Source organism: Chelonoidis abingdonii, chromosome 19 (genome assembly GCF_003597395.2).
Source record: "Chelonoidis abingdonii isolate Lonesome George chromosome 19, CheloAbing_2.0, whole genome shotgun sequence".
In the NCBI taxonomy this organism is placed as follows: Eukaryota; Metazoa; Chordata; order Testudines; family Testudinidae; genus Chelonoidis; species Chelonoidis abingdonii.
The window spans coordinates 31678825-31694293 of NC_133787.1; the positions used below are offsets into that span (position 1 = coordinate 31678825).

Sequence of the window (15469 nt, forward strand, 5' to 3'; positions counted from 1 at the left end):
AGGGAAAATAATGCAGCTGCTAGTAATTTATCATTGGATGGAAAGTCATTGTTATCCTTATCTCTCCAATGATGTTCTATTTCCAACTGGTAATGAATTATGGGGCTCGCCACATCTTTACTATGTGACAGGTCAACACTACCTCATGGATACTGTACTGTATTTATGCAATCAATAGAGAGTTTGCTGAGAAAATATTGGCATCCATTTTGTGTAAGTGACCTAGTGCTGTATGGCTTCTAGATTGTTGATGGTGGTCGGCTCGTTATAATAGAATCTGCACATTCTTTTAAAACAAAGATTTATCTGCATGCTTTAAAAACATTTTTCGCTTTGCCCTTAATAAAGCAAAGCATCTGATGGGAAGCATTGGATTGTTAATTGTAAAGCATTCTCCTCATTTAAGCTGTCTCAGCCACTAAAGAGCTCCTTTTCTGTTCCTTTGTTGCACTTATTAGATGGATTTATTAAACCAAACTTCTGTACAGAGTTATCCAATGTTATTTCTGCCTGCAGTGTCTGGGGCACAGCAAAGACACCAAAAGCAGAACTTTGGTCAAGCCATTGCTGAGAGATAAAAGCAGGATAACAAGTCACTCACCATGCCCCTGCAGAGTCCAGGAGTTGTGTGGAGTTTCAGGCAGGAAGTGTTGCAACTCAATGCTGTGTCACCTCCCTCTAGGTAATGGTGGGGAGGGTGGGGGTGACCCTGACAGTAGGACTCCTGCAAGGGAGGCACTGGAGAAATAGTATGTTCCAATCTGACCAGGCATTAAAGGTTCCTTCACCATGGTTACTTGAGAAAGGACAAAGTTTCCAAAAATAATGCCTTCCCAAACTCACCAAATCCATAGAGGGATGGTTTGCATAAAACTTCACAAAGAGACCCTCTCCACATTGTCTTCCTTTCCTGGCCCCCTCCCTTGGGTATATTCCATAGAAAGGGGATACCTGACCCAGAAGGAGAAAAGTGTCCAATATAAAATTGGTCAGAAAATGGTAATTCTGTAAAAAATTAATCACAAAAAAAATCACAGATTTTTTTCACTGAAAACTGAATCTTGAAAAAAAAAAATCCAGTTCTCAAAATGTGAAAAGTTCTCTCAACTTTTGGTTGAAAATCCAGAAAATTTCAAAACAACTGCAGAGTTTCCAAAAATATGTTCATTTAGAAAATAAAGAGCATTTTTCATCAAAAATATTATTGACTAAAACATTTTGACTAGCACTAGTATCTAATTTATGCTACTTGTCTTCAGCTCCACACACTGGTTGTCTCTTATCAGCCCTCTTAGGCCCTAACCTCTGTCAATTCATATTCAAGCCAGTAGAACGATGACCCCTGAAAGTCACATCTTTGGGCCTCAATTTTTCCTCAAAAGTTTGGATTCTGAAATGAGCTTCACATATTAGAATATTCTTAGTACTTGTGCATATTCCTGTCACAAACAGATAATCTTCAGATTTGTGAAATCCCTTTTCCTCCCTATCTAAGGAAACCTCTGTCACATCTGGCACCTTGTGGTCATATTACATAGAATTGATGGGAAATGGGTGAGAGGGAAACTTAGGGAAAGGTCTAAAAAAATTTTTTTTAAAAAATCAATCAGCTCTGTAGTGGGTCAAAAATGGATGAAATTTTTCACAAATAGTTGGCCACTTTTTCAGATTTTTTTTTAAATTTGTCAAAATTGGAAACATTTTGACTCGCATGTAGTCATACACGGGTGGAGAAGTGGAGGCAATACAACACCTGTGCAGCCTCCTGCTTCTTGCTCTCCAGGGGAAAAATTTGGACTTACACAGAAAAATGAGAGGAAAAAATCTTTCACATGAGAAGCAGCCTTCACTGATGAAGTGGGATGAAAATGATTATGATCATTATTATATAGGACTGGATCCATCTTACAAGCAGCCACTATGGATGAGGTGGCTACTCATGTTTAATTGGCAAAAACATCTAAAGAAACGTAGGACATTATGATGCGACCAGAGCTGGACCAAAATTGGTGCATGCTGAGGAAATACAAAAGATCACAAAGAAAGATCTTAAACTTGAGAAACACCAGCTAGTTATAGCAATTTATTTAATTAAGTGACCTAAATTACACTAACCAAGGTGTGTGATATTTACTCTGTTGAAAAACAAACCCCATTACAGCCATCATTTTTTATATAATGAACACACTTCCAGGTTACAGACACATACTGCACTTGCTGGCATGGACACGTGATAATTCATCTCTTTGGCCATGTCTGTTCAGGAGAGTCTTGGTAATGGAAAAACAAAGTTGTTTTAAATGAGGACTGAAGTCCTTTGGCAGAGATGTGCATGCAAGAACTCGAACAGAGCCTTTTGGATTGTACCTTGGCCTACCCAGTGATATCAGTCTGTCAACTCCAATAACATTAACAATTATTAAGGATGATTCAGAAAGAAAATTAAAGTATTTGCTCTATGCTTGAGTCCTTGCCTCTCCCTTCCCACTCCATCCCAAAGTCACATAATGTAGTTTTCCCATCTAAACTCTGAGATGAACTCCATATGGACTGGATATACCAGGAAAGGTCTGGCCCAGAAAGCCCTGACTCCTTCGCAGTCAGTTAACTCAAAAGGTCATCTTTTTCTGATAGAAATAAGATCTCCCCTCAATCCTTAATGTCTGGAGAAATATGTTAAACCTTTTCATGCATGTTGCGTCACAGCCTACTTCTATTTGCCTAAAGGAACGCTGTGGGTCATACAACAGATGAACCATGCAAAAGGAGGAATGTACCTGTTTTTCCTGAAAACAAAAATAAAAAAATTAGCTATTGGCAGAAATAAAGAGCCACAACAGCCACCTGTGCTTTGGGTTTATTCCTTCTAGCAAATGAATGGGAGAAAGGACAAAACTGGGATGTAAAATTAGACCATCCTTTTTTTTTTCAATCTAAAGGAAAGAAGTAGAAGAACGATTGTTTTGGGACTGCTGGTTTGGTAGCGTGGTGTATTGGCCAGTCACTTCATCCCAGGCCATTTAAAAGGAAAAAGGCAGCAAAGGACCTGTGTCAAACCCTCTCTGTAGATGAACAGCTGAAACTGGACCATATCGAAATGTTGGTCTCAGTTTCTTTGTGTAGTGAGGAGTAGCTGTAGAAGGAAGTTTATGTGTAAGGAGGTTTCCTCTTCCAGTGTGAAAAGCCTAGGCATGAGGCAGTTGGAGATTGGCTATTCGAAGTTGAAAAGGCCAGTATACACTTGTGTCAGGTGTGTCCTTTCCTTAATGTTTATGAAAGCCATTATGTAGGGAGAGTGAAATCAGTGACTTAGGGATTGATATTGAGAGCAAGAATTAAAGTTAGAAATGAGTGAGGTTTGAGAGAATTCTTGATCATTGTCATTTGAATGAGTCATCTCATACAGTCACATTTTCAGAAAAGTTCAATAATTGTGTGCCCCCCTCAACTTGAAACACCTGGGGAGTTTTGCCATAAACCTCAGTGGGGCCAGGATTTCACCCCAGGTGCATTATTCTCAGAGGTACTAAGGACCCTCTGTTTCCCTTGATTTTAGGTCTGTTTTTCCTGCATATATTTCCAAGCAACCAGGTTGATATACGAATAAAGGTAGGATTTTTGCTAAAATACATACATTATCTTGGAGAGACATAGCACCTAAAATTGTATGGAAATGGGAGAGTTAGTCTCCTACTTTGCTATTTGCATGTGCAGCTTTATTTATTTATTCTTCCACCTAGATGGTCAACAATCTACAGTAAACTTTATTTACTTGAACTCTTTGAACATCTCCAAACAGTGCAAAGGCCCTGTGTTCACCACAGTGTTAGCTGAAGGTATAACACAAGTGTTGCCCTTCTCCTGACTCCTTTCTGCACAAACACAAAAATCTCTAGCTCAAGTTAGCTGGTGCTTTAAATTCAAGCTAGCTGGCCCATCATGATTTATAGCTTGAAGTTCAAGCACTGCTGATGACTGAGCTACTAATACAGTGGGGACACAGCTACTTGGTGCTGCTAATATAATCACTGCACAGATTGAGTGTTATTTTGCAACATAGCTGCTCTCCTCAAACGAGGCTAACTTGAGTGGAGTTAACTTGAGAGTAGATTACTCAAACTACTACTGCAGTGAAGACAGACTAAATTGTTAGTGAATGTATACAAACACATGTGTGCATACATACACACTGTGCATACATAACATGCTGACACTTCTTTACCATTTGATAGTAATTAGCATCATCTGGCATTCCAGGTCTGAGCTAAAATAAGCATAAATAACACCTTTAAAACTTTTAATGGCAACCACTGAATCGACAATACATGGGCACACACAAGAGATGGAGAGAATCTGAATCAAAACTTCTCCACAGATCAGGGATAACTGGGTGTTGACTAAATCTCCAAAGACTCAGAGTTTTGATTTTTGGTGTGCAAAAATTTGAGATGTTCATTTTTCATCCTGATCTGGGATGATTTTCTTTCCCAAAATCTTGAACATTTTCACAGGATAGGAAAAATGTTTCCTCCCCAGCTCTAATTTCTAGGAGTCTGTGTGAGGTACAGATATAACATCAGTAACCTCAGAAGAGATTACAACGGTCTTTAGTTGGTGAATAGTTAGGTCTATTGAAGTCAATGAAGGAACACAGATTTATACCAGCTCAGGTTCTGGCTCATTCACAAATTCAGGGGGACTTAGTTAAATATATTGAAGGCTATTGCCTCCGGACGCAATTATTCTTCTGAACCATAGGCAAAGTCTTAAACAAACTGACAAATATTAACTTTGGTACCAGTTGATAAGATGTTTTTCACCTTGCTCACTTACTATAGGCTTCCTTTATGAACTTTGATAAGACAACTCCAGATAAAGAACTGTTAAGGAGTATGATCAATGCCAATAGTTACTTAATGTTCTCAATTACCTGTAGTGGCTGAATATCTAATCCATTCGGTACACTTGGGGCATATGGGGGTTTATTTTCAACGGGTCCTTAACCTGGACCTTACATAGGACACTGACACCAGTGTGGTCCCTTTGAAAGGGTCTCAGACCTGTGAACATATGTGTTATCATACTAAAAACGGCCATGGTCAAGTGGAGCCCAGGCACTCTTCCTTCCCTTTGAATATATATCCGTATCCCAAGTCCCAACACAGCTTGGGCAACACCACATTCCATTGAGTAGTCAGGAGCTGATGGTCAGGGAAGCAAAATACGGTTGGAAGGGGAGGCTCACATACTGTCTACTTGGTTAACCAACACAGATTCTGCTGCTCTTTGTATGTGTAATGTGCCTCTATTGAGTGCAATCTGTCAAGAGGTGGCTAAGTTTTCATTTGCTAAACAGTACCTACAATTATAAGAGATGTTCCTTATACCATTCTAACTGTGCTATTCAACAAAATCAGGCCTCCAGGGATATTAATAAAGAAACCAGGGAGGACTGTCCCTTATCTTCAACTGCCAAAAAAGAAGTGTATATTTCTTGTACAATAGATAACAACTATGAACTTCATTCAGATTATTTAAAAAAATAAATTCCAGATATCATAATGTCATTTTTAATATACCGTGTCTTGAAAATTCTGCCAAAAATTTGTGCACTGTATTGTAGAAGGTAAATCCAGGAACACGCACCTGCTAGTTTGCATCTCAGGTTATGTAATGGTCTTGAAGGAACACACTTTTGCAGTTTGCCACTGCTTCTTAAATTCAGACTAACTTTTGTAAGTCAGGTCTTTTGATCTGCAAGGAGGACAACCTAGGAGAGATAGTAAACTGTTCAGGGCAAATTCTTCATCACTGGGAGTCTTTAAATTAATATTGGATGTATTTCTAAACTTCATGCTCTTTCTCAAACACAAGCTAGTGAGCCCAACGCAAAACTCACTGGGTGAAATTCTTTGGACCTGTGCTAGGCAGGCGGTCAGACACAAGGATCATAATGGTCTTTTCTGGCCTTAAAATATAATATCGCTCCTGGAAGTAATGTTAAATTCACCTCACTGCAAAGCCCTGTGATAAAGCTTTGCACACAATTTTACCCAAAGTGCTTAGAAGGACCTAGGCCACCCCTCCATCCCATGAAGATTTATGGGCAGTAGCCTAAATTCCATGGATTAAAACAGCCATTCCAAGGCAATTCTCCTCCCCTTCTAACCTTCAAAGTTTTTGTTGTGCTTATTACTAGAGGAAATAAAAAGCATAGCCTTCTGCCCCAGAGTTATGTCTGGAAGAAAAAGACCTCTTGTGGAATGCAGGAAAAGCTTAACATTTTTCTTACTTTGATCTCATCAGTATTTATAGGAGGAGTGCAGTCTGCATTTAGAATGCACACTTCCACCAAAGATATTGTGAAGCTTCGCTGGTCTATCAACTAGTCAAGACATGCTAGTCATGCCAGTGATGACTTCTATGCATGTCCTAAGGATTAAATATCCCATCTCCAGTGAACAATGCCCAGAATATAGTGAATGTAGGCAGGCATCTTGAAGTGTGGCAAGTGTAATGTCTTCTAAATTACAACAGTATATATCCTGGAACAGGATTTATCAAAGGAAATGCTGACTCTAAAAGCTGCTAGTATAAATCATCACTTGGAAGGCAGGACACATAAAACTGCCTTGACATTCGGAATAGTTTGTTGCGTGCATGGCTTCAAAGCAGTGCATGCAGCCAAGGAATCACTGGCTCCTGATATGGAGTAATGCTTTTGGTGCACACCTAATCCACACATACAGAACACAGGGTACAAGGGCAGAGTCTAGCAGCAAACACACAGACTTTAAATGGATATTAGTAAACACCCAGGTTACACCATAAAAGGATTACATGACTTTTCTCTGGCACCAGGAATGCACATTATGTTACCAAACAAAGAAAATTATGCATAGATAGGCCCAGAGGCAGAATACTCATGATCCGCTCATACTTCTAAATACTGGCCAAATGCTTACTAACCACCTGCGTCTGCTCATTTTGTTAAATGATCAAAGTAATGTATCCACTGATTCCAAATCAGAGCTGAAAGCCATTATGTTGCACAAGGTCACATTAATATCCCACTGCTGCTGAGCCCAATCCTGCCACCATTAGTCATGGAAGTAGTCATGACTCACATAAGTAATCATGTCAAATAAGTCAAACAAGGGGTATTATTGGAAGGGTTACTGGGTCAGGCCTGGATTTCTGAAGGAATAAGGTGGTTAGGAGTTACTGTATGAACAACTTATACCATCTTTGCTATAGATTCTTCCTCCTCCTTGACACCCCCATCCTATGCTCAATAAATATTTATGAAATCAATCACAGAGTGATGAGTAGACTAGAAGAAGAAGTAGCCCATTGGCTCCGCTTTGAACAGCCCAGGAGCTAAAACGGAAGCCTACTCGCTTCCCAGACAATAGCCACAGTGAATATGATGACCCTTACGAAAGATATCCATTACTTGGTGCCTAAAGTCCCAAGCCCTCTACTAAGTCAATACATGTCCCTTTTCAGCACTAGCTATGCAAAGAACCTTTCAGTCCAATACAATCGTGAATATTTTTTGTATAGGGCATGATTTTGTATCAGGAATAAAGCATAGTGGGGCTCTGTCACTTAAAACGAAGTTTTGTCCCCATGTAGTTTTCCTACAGTTGGCCTTCACTCCTTTGAAACTTAGGTGGCCAGCGGACTGCAGAAGGTGGAAGAGTGGCAGCATGTTGAAGCTGAGGATCTGGATCTGAACATTCCAAAGCCTGGGGTGTTCAGAACTGCAGTTACAGTGTAAGCCCATCTATAGTGGAAAGCAACACTGAGATCCAAAGATCAGTGAAGTTAGTGGGAGTCTTTCCATTGATTTCAGTAGACTTTGGATCAGGCCATTAGCTTCCAACTCAAACAACTCAGCCCAGGTTTGCTCAGAGATTGGCCACGGTTCACTCCAAAAGCATCACAAATTTTAGCAAACCTGGCTCAAGTTTTGGATATTCTGATGAAAGCTTTGTATATCCTCTTAACGAGATGTTGTCCAGGCAAGGAACTAGATATGAGGAGAATATTTTTTGAAAGTGAGCATAAAAGGGTTGTGCACACTGATGATGCAGATCCATTAAAACATGTGAATGAATATTTACAGCAATTTCCTTTTCTTTCAGTAATTGTTGGGCTCTCTATTTGATCACGCGGCTTCTCTAGTTTCTTATATTTCTGGATAATGTTCTGGCTTTCATTTGTAATCATTCTTTATTCAGTGTGCAAGATGAATTTTTCCAATGTTTTTCCTTTGTATACCTTAACATGGAGTGGATTAGATGTGTATTGGCCTCTTTCTTTTAGTACTGATTTAACTGCTTGTGAGTTTCAGGGACTTATATCCCAGTAGGTTTAATTCCAGGATTATAGGTATCTAGACATCCAGTAAATCATTTAAGACTTTAACAGCATATAGGTTTGAGTCATTTCTAAATAACCCCACTGATTAGCTAAAACTGTATTTAACTAGGACTGCCAGATGTGGGTAAGAACTATGAAGTTATACAGAATACTAATTTAGGGTCTGATCCTAGTTCCATTGAAGTCAATGACAAAACTCCCATTTCTGTCAATGGGAATAGGAAGAGACCCTTAAATCTTCTTGCTTTGGAAGCTTTTATTCTTTCTAGCCAAACTCTAATCTAATCATCCTCCTTCTAATTTAAAGGCCAGCTCCTCTTCCCACAACTGTAGCACTCTTTTACTTAGATAAACATTGTCAGGTTGAGTTGACCCAAAACTTAAGTTTCTAAAGCAAAATATATGAGCAACAGAAATGTTTCAGTGATTATTTTTGTGAATTCCAGTGAAAGCAGCACTCTTGGTTTGGAGTTAAACTTTCCTTGGCATCATTTGCAATCCAAACATTGCAGCACTGTGCTAGTGCATGAGAACTAATAAGCAACAGAAAAAAAGCAAAACTGACTTATCTGCTTTCATTGTCTGAACTTAGTGAATAAAAAATAAACAGCATTAAAGATCAGGTTTTTAAGAACCCTTTGACCTGAATAAGCAAAATTAATTTCACATGTAAGCAACTCTGTGTTTTTCACAATGGCCTTAAATTTGAGGGTGTCCATGTAGAGCTGGAACGCTGAGTGAGGATCTGTTTGCTGGAAGGAGTGCTTTGTCAAAGGATGAAGCCCTGACAGCTCTCACCAGGGATGTCTAAAGATTTGTCATTCTGCATTTTAGGTAAGGCGCTGTTTTTCTGGCAACACATCCAAGAGTGTTGGAGATATGTGGGTGTTTCAAGGCCAAGGTTCTGTTCTTGTTTTGAGAACCAAACCAAAGATAAATCAATAGTTTCACATATTTTCACAATTCTAAGTCTCATCCTCATCCTTTGGTTTTGGACAGTGGGATAGGGTTCATTACTGCCTGATTTCCTGATGTTAAATAGAGAGTGTTATTGCTCAGTGGTACAAACTACAGCACAGAGGCTGTTTGCCTCATTCAGGGAAATAATCCAGTTGCTCTGACAGAGCCTGAAGGAAAGTAGCCCTGTGTTTGGGGTGTGGTGAGCTGGTAAATCTGGGAATCCCTCTTACTCTTTAGGGCAGGTGCTTGTTTAAACTTTACTTATATGAGGCGGTGTCTCAGGCATAGGCCTAGAGAAAAGGCTGTGGCCAGAACTACCCTGTTATTCTACTGCTGTAGAACAGACATAAAAGGGCATCTCCAGACAGATTTTTCACTGCTGTGAGTGTCAAAGTAGAGTTTACCTGAGGTAACTGTAAGGGTAAAAGGTGTGTGGTCTAGAGAAAGGTACAGTTAGGTGAGCAGCTCTTCCCTTCAAATCAAGCTTGAACGAAGGCCACATCTGCAGGAAATGATGATGAGTCAGGTGCATCAACCAAGGAATAACCCAGGGAGGCACTAAGTCTCAGAGGCACACCTTGGAGTCATAATTCCCTCCCTTGTTTTGGGTGGGGGTATGGGGTTAGTAATTTAAAGACGATCTTTAACAGCCTATTACAACATCCCATGCACTAGCTCAGTTGTGTAGGCCAATGAGTAGGGGTATGAAACGAAGGCTCTACTTTTCTCCACCCACGTTCTCTGGAGAGAGAGAAAGCAGCCCATTCAAGGATGTATGTATGGGGGCTTCATATTCCTGCACACATGTGTGGTTCAAGCCACAATCTAGCCTTCCATGTTTTGCTATTTAATACTCTTTGCAAACTACTGCTTACCTAAGGCCATGGCATAAGCTACTCCATCCTTTTAGACAGGTTTGCCTTCAACTATGGTTTTAAGAGAATGAACACAAAATATAGTCTAGATGTGAAGAAATAATGCATTAAATTGGTATTGGACCTTCCTATTCTGATTCATACATTTCACTTGGACCAGAGCAATGTATTTCCTGCCAAACACCAACAGCTAAATCCACTGACAATTCGCTAACAGATTTCACCCTGAGTATGATAGATAAAAAGTTCAGAAATGTATGTGAAAGATTAAAAGAAAAAGTTACCCCTTGTTTAATTTCCCTTCCAATTTCCTAAAAAACCGTTTGCATGAATGAATGTCATTAGAACGATATCGGGCCCAATTTATGGCCATTCCACAGAACTGCAATAAGCAGTTGCAGTCTATAATTTTTGAGTAACACCACATTTATGCAAACTGCAACAATCTCTTTTGCCATGATTTGTGGACTCCAGTGTCAGAAGACCTAACCTCACTCTCATGCAACAGTGAGCAAGAGAGAAGGGAAAGGGAGAAAGAAAAAGACAGAGAAACAAACTGGTTGCTGCCTCAGCATATAGATTGCAAGATAAATAAAAAACATTTTTTAAGAAGTGTTAATAAAATACCCACTAGGAATAGAAAGGCACATTAGAGCTGACAAGTTGGCCATAGGGCCTTCTGCGGGCTCTGGCAGAGAGAACTGAGCCAGGATGACATGTCAAGAAACTGAACTATGTTGACATGGCTTGTATTTTCTTAAATTCTCTACTTCTTTTTTCAGTAAAAAGTATTGTAAAATATAATGGATGGAATAAAATCTTTTGTCTACAGTAAAGTACAGATCTCCCAAGCATCTTGTGCTAGAGCCTGGTAACAAATGAAAGAGCAACTGAACTATTCTGGTAAATATTCAATCTGTTATATTTGCCATTTAATCTCCTCTAATTTTTCTCAGCAAGGCAGCACTTCAACTCTCACTGAGATCAGTGGAAAGTCTTCATGTAACCTGAATTGAGTCCTACATTATTTTGAGATTTTTAAAAAGACCGGTGTTATTAAAATAGATAATTGGGAAATATTGGGGTTAGATTTATCTTCTTTTTATCTCTAGGTAATGGGGTTTGATCCAAATCTCATTGAAGACAATGGAATTGGGGGGATTACTCATCATGTGAAAATTAGCCAGGTGCTAATCAGGGCCTCAAACTGTAGTGTTTTGTACAATTAATGTCAAAAACAGTAGAGCTTTTATAAAAAGTTAGGCACAATAAACAAGCCTCTAAATCCCTTACAATTAGACCCAGGTGTCCACACTGACAATACTTAGCACACTGTATACTAGTGATTGCTTTAAAACAAAATTCCAAAATGCCCCTTTTTTTCAGAGAAGAAGCTTAGTAGTAACTTAAATGCTATTTGTGCCTTTAAATTCAGTTTGGATTTTCTTCCCCCCTGCCTCACTTCTGATTTTTGGAAACTGGGAACTTTTCAGGGTAAATCTTTAAATTGCTCAAACTGAAAGGCTGCAATGCAAGAGAGATTTTCCTATTACATCTTTTTATTATTATTTATTATTTATTAATTATTATTAGCATGATTTGGTATTTTAATCATTACCTGAGACCTATGCTGCTGCACAGCACATAATTTATTTTCATATTTTAAATGAGCACAGCCATGCAGAGACTGAAGTTCCAAAGAGTTTATCAGAAGTCCATCTAGTATTGTTTCTAATCAGTGAACTACACAAATACCAGTACAATAGAGTCAAAGGCTGGTAGGTTAAAGGGGTATTCCTCATACAGCAAGCGCTCTAATGAGGGGAAGTTTCAGACAAATGGGCTTTCATTTTTTAGCAGTGGGTTTATTTTATTGCTATTTTGGTGCTCACTCCACATTCTTTGAGGGGTGAGGTAGCCATGGGTAGAGCCAGGTGTAGGAGCAAATTTGGATCCCCTCTGTGGGGACAGGTGATCTGAAAGGCAACAGGATCAGTCTGGTTTCACTGCACAAGGGGAAGGTGTGGTGTTCCATGATCACTCCACACTTAAGGGGCTTGCAGAGATCTGCTTTATTTTGTGTCCAGTTCCAGCGGGCTGTGAGTAAGAACAAGAGCTTCACAGTTCCCCTCCCAAATTCTCTGCCTGCGAAGCTCAATTCTTAAAAGCACAGCTTCTAATACCACAGAGAAGAAAGAAGATGTGAAGAATGCATGGCTAGGAGTTCGCACCCCTAAACACAGTGAAGCTGTGCTATGCTAGGCCCTCCTCCTTGCCAGCACAGGAACTGATCTCTAATGATGGCCCCTGGGGTGGTAGCCACCCCCAAAGTACAAACGGGGAAGAGGTCTCATTGAGGTTCTTTTCAACTGTTTTATCAGGGTGCATGGAGAGTTTTGGTGGGGCTGGCCTATAAACCTTGGCATTCAGAGGGATCCAACTGGGTCTATGGAAGGCCAGAGCCATCCATGCAGTATCTGGCTCTGCACCACCTCCGGGTCTCCAGCAACCCCACCTCCAGTCTTGAGAGATAAGCCAAGTGGAATTTCACTGACAGGGCTCATGAGGCCAGAAGGGAGCTTTAGTGGTATTTCTTTTCTGCTGAGGCCTTCTTTTCTCCCCATCTTCTCCCTCCCTTTTAACAACCTGTCCACTAGCATAGATTCCAGCAGCCATGGAGAGCTCTTGTATGGCCTAGAAAGTGGCAGGTGGGTTTGGGGGCAGACCAATACCTCTGTGGAGGTGACCAACCCATTTCCCCATGGGATTGGGTGAACTAAACAGTGAGGGAGTCATATGGACCCACATTCCATATGGGGTCTTTAGAACACTGGGGGTATTACTGGGCAGCCCAATAACAAGCTTTGGTACCATGACACAATCGGGAGATAGTAGGGCAAATAAAGCACAGAAAGAGCTCACTAGTCCTTTCAGCTCAGTCATTTTCTTACCTAAACAACAAAGGCCTTTTCAGGGTCCTTTACTGAAAGAAGTTATGCAAGTGCAAACAGCTTGATTCAGCCAGCTGTCACACTGGCAACAAGTTTACACAGTGTCTCCTCCCAAATGCAAGAGGTTGAACTTGTAGAAATAATTGGACCCCTCTGGTCAGGGAGACAGGGGGACAGTTAAAGAGGCAATCAAAGCAGAGACAAAAGGGGAAAGCAGCATTATTTTATATAATTATTTCCTACAATTAGGAAAGTGGTAATATAGATTTCAGGATCACAGGGAAAGGACTGGCCAACACATTATGTATTAATTCTTATCTCAGAACTGTACTTATCAAACTAAACCGTACTTATGTAAAAAGTAAGCACATAAATCTTGCCTCATAGTCATCTGGCAACTCACAGCAACTGCTAATTGTATTATATATCTTCCAAACTTATGTACAATCATTGCCGGCTCTAGGTACATTACCATTTATTACACTCACAAATAGGATTTGCTCTTGGGGACCAGGATTTCTCTGCTCTATAAAGGCAGCACTGCAAAATGAAACAATTAAAGTAAACAGCCACTCAAGCAGGCACAGCATAGCGTTATCCAACATCTGGAAGAACCAAAATGGGGTTTTGCAAACCAGTCATAAGCAAACTATGAGGGTCAGATCCCCAGTGGGGGTAAGTCAGTGTTGGTCCACTGAAGTCAACATTGCATTGAGAAGGACTCCCACTGAGATCAGTGTGAGTTATTAACTTTAATGGAGCCACTCCGATTTGCACTGGCTGAGGATCTGGATTTTAGGACTCAAACTTGTTTGCCTGCTAACTGAACCATTTTGCTTTGATTTACTCAGCGGGGCCAATGACTACTTCAGACTTCCATACTGGGACAAACTCATCCATCAAAAGCCACAGAGTGAGACTGGGTCTGAATTTGGCCCAGAATCAGCTGTTAATTCTCCTGTCTATTGGAAAGAATCAGTGTCATCTTTCTCTTTAGCTTAAAAATATCTTACTAAAGAGACACTTGGTCCATTGAGTGGGAGGTACAAACTTCCAAGTTTAACTCCAGCTCTGATACTGACTTCCCTCCTTTACCTAAGGAAGTGTTTATCTTTCCCTTGGTTGCCCTATTTGTGAAATAAGGATGAGAATAAAAGGAAATTGAATAACCACAGGGTTGTGAGGATTAGTAAGTAAATATATGTTCTGCATGTGAAGATGAAAAGTGCTATCATGCATAAATCCTAAATATTGTTTACACGTACGTGGGAACAGCAATTTGGAAACAACTTAATTGGATCTATTCAAATTTATTCCATATCAATCAAGCACTGAGCAAATTCCTATTGAAACTGGTGGGAGCTACATGGGCAAAAGACTGAAGGATTAGCACAATGGGTAACATTTTTAATAGCACCTAAGTAATTTAGGACCCCAAGTTTCATTTTCAAAAATAACTTGGAGATGTAGGAGCCTAAGGCTTATTCAAAGTCAATGGAATTTAAAATCCTAAATCACTTTGGAGTGTTTGAAAATTTCATCCCCTGTAATTAGTCAATTTAAATGCAACCCTTCTTGAGTACAAAAACATCGTTTCCAACAAAAGTGCTTAAGTATTAAATTTAGATAAATTATTTAGATCTGAAATGTCTTACGTTTTACAAGAGCAAGTGATATCTTTATTTGCATGCCTATTTCTTGGGGTTTACATTATTATTAATTTATTATTAATTATTATTATTATTTGGGGCAAGCTGCAGAGCTTTAAACCAAATCACCACTGATTATTTAGCACTGGTGGCTGAAATTTTACTGTAGACAAAGCCTAAGCATGGTCTGTTAGTTAAATCAGGGAGCTGGAATCCCAGCTTTTCTTCCCAACCCTTACACAGATTAATTCTGTGACGTCACTTTACTTTGTTGGAGATACAATACTATTTGGCAGGTGTGCCCAGGATGCTCAGTGGGATTTGGCCCAGTGTGAACTACTATTTGTAAAGCACTTTGATATCCTTGACTAAAAGGTGGTGTATCAGTGCAAAGTCATCTACTCATTTAAATGAAGACACTGCCATGTGCTTTGTTGTTTCAGGGTTTGTTCCTGCAAGGTGCAGAGGGCCTGTCATAAACAGATAGCTAAGGGTTAATGTTTCTTTCACCTGTAAAGGGTTAACAAACACCTGACCAGAGGACCAATCAGGAAACTGGATTTTTCAAAGCTGAGGGAGGGAATGTTTGGGTCTGTGTCTGTGTCTTTGGCTCTCAGCTATGAGAGGGGATCTTTTCTATCTTCAA

The 15469-nt window shown here is 39.9% G+C and overlaps 1 long non-coding RNA gene across 1 annotated transcript in view; it reads right to left on the reverse strand.

Moving 5' to 3' along the window:
• Positions 1-904: 904 nt before the first annotated feature.
• Positions 905-15469, reverse strand: part of LOC142047945 (uncharacterized) — a 202092-nt gene continuing 187527 nt past the window's right edge. Inside the window, exon 3 of the long non-coding RNA XR_012657274.1 lies at positions 905-951. This is a non-coding gene — a long non-coding RNA (uncharacterized LOC142047945). The remainder of the gene's footprint in view (positions 952-15469) is intronic.